We start from the raw sequence: 7638 nt of genomic DNA, 5'->3' as shown, positions 1-7638 counted from the left end.
CACCACATGAACTCCTCATCCAACCCTTTCCTCCCCAGGGAAATCAATAATCTGAGTTATTACAGTCAAGATAATGCCTCAAGAACCTTTTTCTCCAAAAAGTCATCCAGACTGGATCATGAGGAAAAGTCTACTCTGCATCACAGAACAGCAGGAGGAGTAGCTATTCCAAGAGCTGAGGGGATCATTAACAAGTATCTCACTTACTAATAACTATCTCACTTGATCACAGTTTCATCCCATTTGACCTTGATCATCCCTGCTGCAAATCACAACCTGTCATTAGGTGCTGGCTGCTGTCACACTGGCTAAACTTGAGCGTGGTGTGATCCTGTTCTTGGATAGAAGTTATTTGAAAATGCTTTTAGGAGGCAATTTTTAATTTAAAAAAAAAGAAAAAAAAAAGGATTATTTAAGAATGACTGCTGCCTGCATGGCTTTTCCAAGTTCTCCTGTACCCAAGTGATGTGGATAATTATTGGCACATATCAACACATGGAATGATGAACAGCTGGAAATGTTGTCTATGGACACGGCCCTGAAGAAGCTGTAACTCTTAGGTTGAAAGACAAATAATTATCATTCAGCAAGTCTGACTGGAGCCTTCCTTAGGGCAAGGGTGGAGGAGGTTATAGAAACTTAATTAATCAATTGGTCCACATTATAATTAAACCCAAAGCAGAAAAACAATTATGAATAAGTGCTGGTTAGAGGACATTTCTTTTAATGACTTTGCTCCCTTCCATTTTTAGTTGTGATGCACTTGATGAGATGAGGTGGATATGAGGCTTCTCTGTGTAATTCTAAGCTAAAGAGAGCTGGATTATCTCTCCTTAAAGGTGAGAATTCCTCAGATGTGTTCTGTTCTCACATCCACACACTCTTCATCCTCCATGCCCCGCATGCACCATTAAAACAAAGTGCTCTGAGTGTGGAACAGTGGAGCATTAAAAGGCCATTAATCATGGCTTTGTACTCCTTGCTGCTGGATGTTAATTTTAATTTACAGTCACTTATTCAGTTCCCCTTCAGTGGAGTGGCTGGCTCTGCTCCTAAAGGCCAGGACAATGAGGGAAGGGGGAGAAAGTCACCTCAGGCAGGGACAGGAGGGGTGTGGAGGGGTTCCCTGGGGATCCCATTCTTCTGGTCCCTCCTCCTTTCCCTGTGTTTACATCGAGAATTTGATGGTCCAGATGGAGGAGCTTTCAAACTCTACTGGAGGAGAGAATGACATTTCCCAGCTGCTCTTAAATAAAAAGAAAAAAAAAAAAAAAAGGAAGGAAGAGGAAAATTACTGATTAATCATGTCTGGCCCATGGGGTAGCAATTATCATGTTAATTGGGGAAGAGTCAATAGTGAGGAAATCAGGACAAGATCACCTGGTCTCCTGCCAGCCAGTTTCTATTTTCTAGGAGATAATTCCTGCCAGTTTTGGGGACACTGGCACTGCCACCTATGTAGGGAGGGTCAGGTCTGGAGCCACCCCATCAGAGCTGCAGGTAATGGATGGAGAGCTTTGGTTGGTGTCCTCATTGTCCTTCCTGGGCTGCTGGGAAAGCTGGAAGTGACAATGCTCCTGGTGGGAACATCTCAGAGCAGTGCTGGGAAGGAGCTGAGAGGGTGGATCAGCCTGAGGTGATGGATGTGTCCATGAGGTGAGGAATTTGCAGATGTGTCATCCTGGTTGCTCCCAGCATTGGTCATCACACACATTAACTCATGGGAAGTTTGTTATCATAAAATCATGGAATGGTTTGGATGGGAAGGGACCTTAAAGATCATCCAGTGCCACCCCTGCCATGGGCAGGGACACCTTCCACCATCCCAGGCTGCTCCAAGCCCTGTCCAGCCTGGCCTTGGGCACTTCCAGCAATCCAGGGGCAGCCACAGCTGCTCTGGGCACCCTGTTCTTTGTGATGTGAAGAACTGACATCATCATTACAGACATCTTCCTGCTACAACAGGAAGAAGAAAACACCACCAGGTTGTATTTCTTTAATAACAAAACCCAGTTTTGTTTATTTCTAGAGTGTCTACACAAGTTCTGCTGCCTGCCCCCCCTGTCCCTCATTCCCTCAGGGATGCTCTTTTCAGAGCAGTCATTGCTTCTAGAAGTTACAGTTTCTTATGATTCAGGGGTTCAGGGTTAGGGTTTTTCCTAAACAGGCATCATGCTTTTCCTTGCACTGCAGGATGAACTCCATGGTTACAAGCCTTCAGGAAAACATGGAATTTTTTCCATAGTCTATGGAGAGCTCCTCTTCACACTGCTGGTGAATGAGAGCTCTTCCTCACATTGCTGGTCAGGGATCCTTAAACATATGGGATCCCACATTTTTATAGATACATCAATCTACCCAGCACAAAGGGGAGAGGTGGATAGCAGCAATGTGAGGTGCTCTTCAACTGCAGCTGGATTGTTTGGTCTCATTTCAAAAGTGTCAGTGACAGCCAGACCAAAAAGGACAAGATCTGTGAACATGAGCATGTTCCAAGGGTGCATTTCTTTAAGAGGAAAAAAATTTCCCTGTCATCCACCTCTGGCTCCTGCTGGACTACAGTGGGAGTAGCCAGTGACATGGGCAAAATATTGAGTCCTGCTAAGGCTGTGCTGGTTGGCAGCTAGGAATGTCATGCCCCTCAACCTGTTGTTTTCCAAGCCTGATGCCAGGAAATGAGTTTTATGACCTGGAGCGTGACAAAAATTTGCCTGAGTGAGCGTTGTCCCTTTTGGGACAGCACTGGGCTCAATTGGTGCAGCATCTGCACCTGGAGAGCATCCCTGGGAAACTGTCCTGTCAGCTCATCCAGAATCCTGCCTGCAGAGGAGCCACTGGCTGTGGCTCTTAAATAAAAAGGAAAAAAGTGAGGAAGGAAGAGGAAAGTTACTGATTAATCATTAATCATGGATGGGTGCCCAAGAGCCAGAGCTCTCTGAGAGGTGAGGCACAGCCCTCCCTTGGCTGTGAGCAGAGTGCTCGAGAAGAAAGAGCTGAAGCAAGTCTCCATCTCCTGCACCTCCTTCTGTGAGCAGCCCTTCAGAGGCAGCAGATGGGTCCAGCATGGCACCAACACAACCAGAAATAGCTCTGGCACAGCTCCCTGTGTGATTTCAGACTGTCTCGTCCCTGGCCATGTGGCCAAGCTGCAGGAACTGCTGGAAAAAGTCAACTCTGAGCTTGCAGAGCCAGGATCTCATTAGGCATGGCAGGGAGGAGCAGGAAAACAAACACCTGGCACCACCACGTCCCTTCAGCAAGGATTGTGGTGTAAAAGGCAAAGACTGTGGTCTGTGGGAATTACAATTCTCCCTCCCAGGATTTCTCCTGGGGAAGGCAGTGAGAAGCTCAGAGAAGAGAACACAATTCCTATGTCTACTTGCTGCTCCCGTTGTTTGGCACATGGGGAATGTGTTTGGAGATTGTTTAGTGAAGGTGATGGCTGTTTGGATTGATTGGCCAGTTGGGTAAAAGCTGTGTTGTGATGGTTGGAGACAGTCGTGGGTTTTTCTTGAGTGTCTCTTTAGTATTTATAGGTGATATTTTTACCTGACGTCTGGGAGGAATGATAATGACGACTCCATCTTATCAGAAGGGTAATTAATTACTTTATTGTACTATATTATTCTGTATTATATTGCTCTAAACTGAATCATATATTATATATACTATATTATTCTTTATTATATTACACTATGTTACATCACATCCAAATAGAACCTGACAAGCACTCAACTCAACTGCACAACATCTGGTGACTGTCAGCCCAGAGTCCTGAGACACACACACACCTGGATTCAACTGGTCAGTGAATCAAAACCCTCACACCAGAATCCAATTATCAATTCCCTTCGGGTAAACAATCTCCCACAACGCATTCCAATGGTGAGCAACACAGGAGCAGTAAATGAGGTAAGAATTGTTTTGCTCATTCTTTTCTCTGCCTCTCTCAGGTTCAGACAATGTGAATCCCCACAAGTATTCAGTATAGTATCTCTTTAGTATGTAATTTAGTATAGTATTAGTGTAATATGGTATAGCTTACTTAAGCATTTGTTCAGCCTTCCTGAACCATGGAGTCAGAGCACATTATTCCCTGGATGGGGGTCAGTCATCTACTGCAGTGGTCTAAGAGGCAAACCCAGTATTTGCAGAGCATCCTCCCACCTGCCATGGGCTGGGACTGGCAGAAGGTCTCATGGCAGCCATCAGCTGTGGGCATGACAGGATTTGTGCTCCCAGCTTGGGCTCTGGGCTGGTCTCAGGAACTCTGAGACATGCCCACTGCAGCACCCTGGCCTGAGCAATTAGAGGGGTCTCCTATTAGCACCGACCTTTGAGCATGTGAAAGTGAAAAGAGCAGAGAAGAAATAAAAAAAAAAACCAACAAAATCAAGTCCAAGCCAGTGGAATGTCTCTGGTTTATTCATTGCTGCCTGATTTCTTATTTACTATTTATTTATTTACTTGAGGGCGAGGTGACCTTCAAAGCTGCTGCTTGTCACTGGCAGCCTCTTGGTTGCAGGTTGCAGGTTAATTTTGGCTGGGCACTGACACTGAGCATCCCAGGCATCCTGTGGGGGAATCTCTGCCCCTCAATTTCAGTGCTGTTTAAAAGCAGGAGTCTGCTTTGGGTAGCCAGGCTGGGTTTGGAAGCCTAAACCCTAAAAAGCTGTAGGGAAAATGTGAGCCTGGTGATGCAAATTCCCCTTGTTTTTTGTTCCACCTCATCCCACTCATGTGAGGGATGAGTGGCTCTGACTCTGTGCCATGGAGGGACTGTTTGCAGGTCCCACAGCAGATGTGGGAATGTTCTCTCCCTCCAAACTCTGCAGAGAACAATCATCCACCTCCCACAGACCCAATGCCACACAGTTTATTTTCATTTTTAACAGCCTGTAAACCCAAGCATCTTTTCCTCCAGCCTTTCCCACTCACCAGGGATGTCCATGCAGGTCTTCAAGGTGATCTTACAGCCTCCAGAACAGCAAGGTCACCACAAGCACAGCCACAAATGCATCCAAATCGTGTCTGTGGAGAATGACCAAGAGAAGATGACAAGAGGGGCTTCCAGGGCAGGAGCCAAAGGAAAAGATGGGATGACTGTGGTGTTTACAGCACTGCCAAGATGCCAACAATGATGCCAAGCACTTCAAGCCAAGACCTTGCAAGCCAGGCATCTCATTCAGGGTCTGTAGCATGTCCTGGACACTTCCCACCTGGGACATTTCCCTTTATTATTCCAAATAAATGCAGTGCTCTGCTCGGTATCTCAATTAAGGCAGCAGGACCTGACTCTGGGCTGGTGTGAACACAGAAAAACATTTCCCTGTGCTCTCAGACAGATGCCACACTTCGCCCAGAGGTGGAGGGGTTTTCTGGGAGGGAAAATTTGTCACCCTGGGTTTCACTTGTGCAAACAGAAGATTTTGCTCCTTTTAAAAGCAGGGGAAATTAAGGCAGGAAATGAAGGCATGCAAAAAATAAAGACAGGAAACTCATTTCTTGAAGGAGAGGGGGGTGGATGGTCTAAAGTCTTCATTTTCTAACCTTAAAAATGAATTATGGTGAAAACGGTCCCAAAGAGTGGGCAGATTGAATTCATGATAGAGGTGCCACTTTGGTAAACACACAACCTTAACTTGGCAAATCTTACCCATAATTTTGGATGTACATCCCTTTGGGAGGAGCTATTTCTTCCCCTTGGCACCAGGGGCTGCTTCAGAGGTAAGAACAGAGCCTAGGAATGGTTTGGGTTGGAAAGGACTTTAAAGATCATCCTGTTCCACCCCCTGCCATGGCAGGGACACCTTCCACTATCCCAGGTCACTCCAAGCCCCATCCAGCCTGGCCTTGGGCACTGCCAGGGATCCAGGGGCAGCCCCAGCTTCTCTGGGCACCCTGTGCCAGGGCCTGCCCACCCTCACAGGGAAGAATTTCTACCCAATATCCCACCTAAATCTCCCAGTTCTAGTTTAAAACCATTTCCCTTCATGCTCTCAGTATCTGCTGGGGTAAAAAGCCACGCACCTCCTTTTCCATCAGCCCCTTCAGACCCCAGCAGGGGCTCTGAGCTCTCCCTGGAGCCTCCTCCTCTCCAGGTGAGCACCCCCAGATCCAGAGCACAGGGCTCCAGCCCTTGCAGCATCTCTGAAGCCTCATCTGGAGCCACTGCCAAAGGTGCAGGGTGGAGGATGCAATTCCTAAACCCAAATACCTCACTCCCTCAGCTTGGACAGGCTGGGTCATTGCCCATTCCATGCTAAGCCTCTCCCCACAACACTCGCCAAGGTCTGCTCTAATTTTTGACTACTATAAGAGCAGCTCTGCTATAGCAGAGCCACCAAAAATTCCAAGTCACTCGTGATTGTTCCTCTCCACGGAAATCTTTAGTAAAAGGCGAAAGATTTGTTCGATCTGAAGAGAAACCGGAGCATGCTCTGTAGCCCCTCCCCAGGCCCTGCCCCGCACGGCTGTTCCCCTGCAGGACAGGCTGAGCTTCTCCACCTCCCACTGTGACCCTGGGCTCTCCCCAGACGGGTCCCCCGGCAGTGTCACAGCCTGCCCCGTGTCCCCACCCAAGAGTTCCCACGGCAGAAGTGGGAATTTTGAGCAGAGTGAGGCTACTCAGGCCCGCGGTGCACCCTGGGTATGCAAATTAGCCGAATGCTAATGAGACACAGTAAATGAGTTCTAGGGGAGTGTCAGCTGGCTCAGCTCAGCTCCCGTTCCTAACCAGCACAGAATCCCAGGATGGTTTGGGTGGGAAGGGACCCAAAGCCCATCCAGTGCCGCCCCTGCCATGGCAGGAACACCTCCCACTGTCCCAGGTCACTCCAAGCACTCCAGCCTGGCCTTGGACACTGCCAGGGATCCAGGGGCGGACACAGCTTCTCTGGACACCCTGTGCCAGGGCCTGCCCACCCTCACAGGGAAGAATTTCTACCCAATATCCCACCTAAATCTCCCAGTTCTAGTTTAAAATCATTTCCCCTCAGACTCTCAGTATCTGCTGGGGTAAAAAGTCCACGCACCTCCTTTTCCATCAGCCCCTTCAGACCCCAGCAGGGACTCTGAGCTCTCCCTGGAGCCTCCTCCTCTCCAGGTGAGCACCCCCAGATCCAGAGCACAGGGCTCCAGCCCTTGCAGCATCTCTGGAGCCACTGCCAAAGGTGCAGGGTGGAGGATGCAATTCCTAAACCCAAATACCTCACTCCCTCAGCTTGGACAGGCTGGGTCACTGCCCAATCCATGCTAAGCCTCTCCCCACAACTCTCGCCAAGTCTGCTCTAATTTTTGACTAATATAGGAGCAGCTCTGCTACAGCAGAGCCACCAAAAATTCCAAGTCACTCGTGGTTGTTCCTCTCCACGGAAATCTTTAGTAAAAGGCGAAAGATTTGTTCGATCTGAAGAGAAACCGAAGCATGCTCTACGGCCCTCCCCAGGCCCTGCCCCGCACGGCTGTTCCCCTGCAGGACAGGCTGAGCTTCTCCACCTCCCACTGTGACCCTGGGCTCTCCCCAGACGGGTCCCCCGGCAGTGTCACAGCCTGCCCCGTGTCCCCACCCAAGAGTTCCCACGGCAGAAGTGGGAATTTTGAGCAGAGTGAGGCTACTCAGGCCCGCGGTGCACCCTG

The 7638-nt window shown here is 48.7% G+C and overlaps 2 non-coding genes across 2 annotated transcripts; both read right to left on the bottom strand.

Moving 5' to 3' along the window:
• Positions 1-6322: 6322 nt before the first annotated feature.
• Positions 6323-6437, bottom strand: LOC115485275 (U5 spliceosomal RNA). The gene has a single exon (XR_003946035.2). It is a non-coding gene; the product is annotated as a U5 spliceosomal RNA (small nuclear RNA).
• Positions 6438-7313: 876 nt separating this feature from the next.
• LOC115485276 (U5 spliceosomal RNA) lies at positions 7314-7428 on the bottom strand. Its single transcript, XR_003946036.2, has one exon. It is a non-coding gene; the product is annotated as a U5 spliceosomal RNA (small nuclear RNA).
• Positions 7429-7638: the final 210 nt, after the last annotated feature.

The sequence above is a fragment of the Serinus canaria genome, chromosome 1A (genome assembly GCF_022539315.1).
Source record: "Serinus canaria isolate serCan28SL12 chromosome 1A, serCan2020, whole genome shotgun sequence".
NCBI lineage: Eukaryota > Metazoa > Chordata > Aves > Passeriformes > Fringillidae > Serinus > Serinus canaria.
The sequence above is the reverse complement of the archived record's forward strand: the minus strand, read 5'-3'. Positions and strand labels throughout refer to the sequence as shown.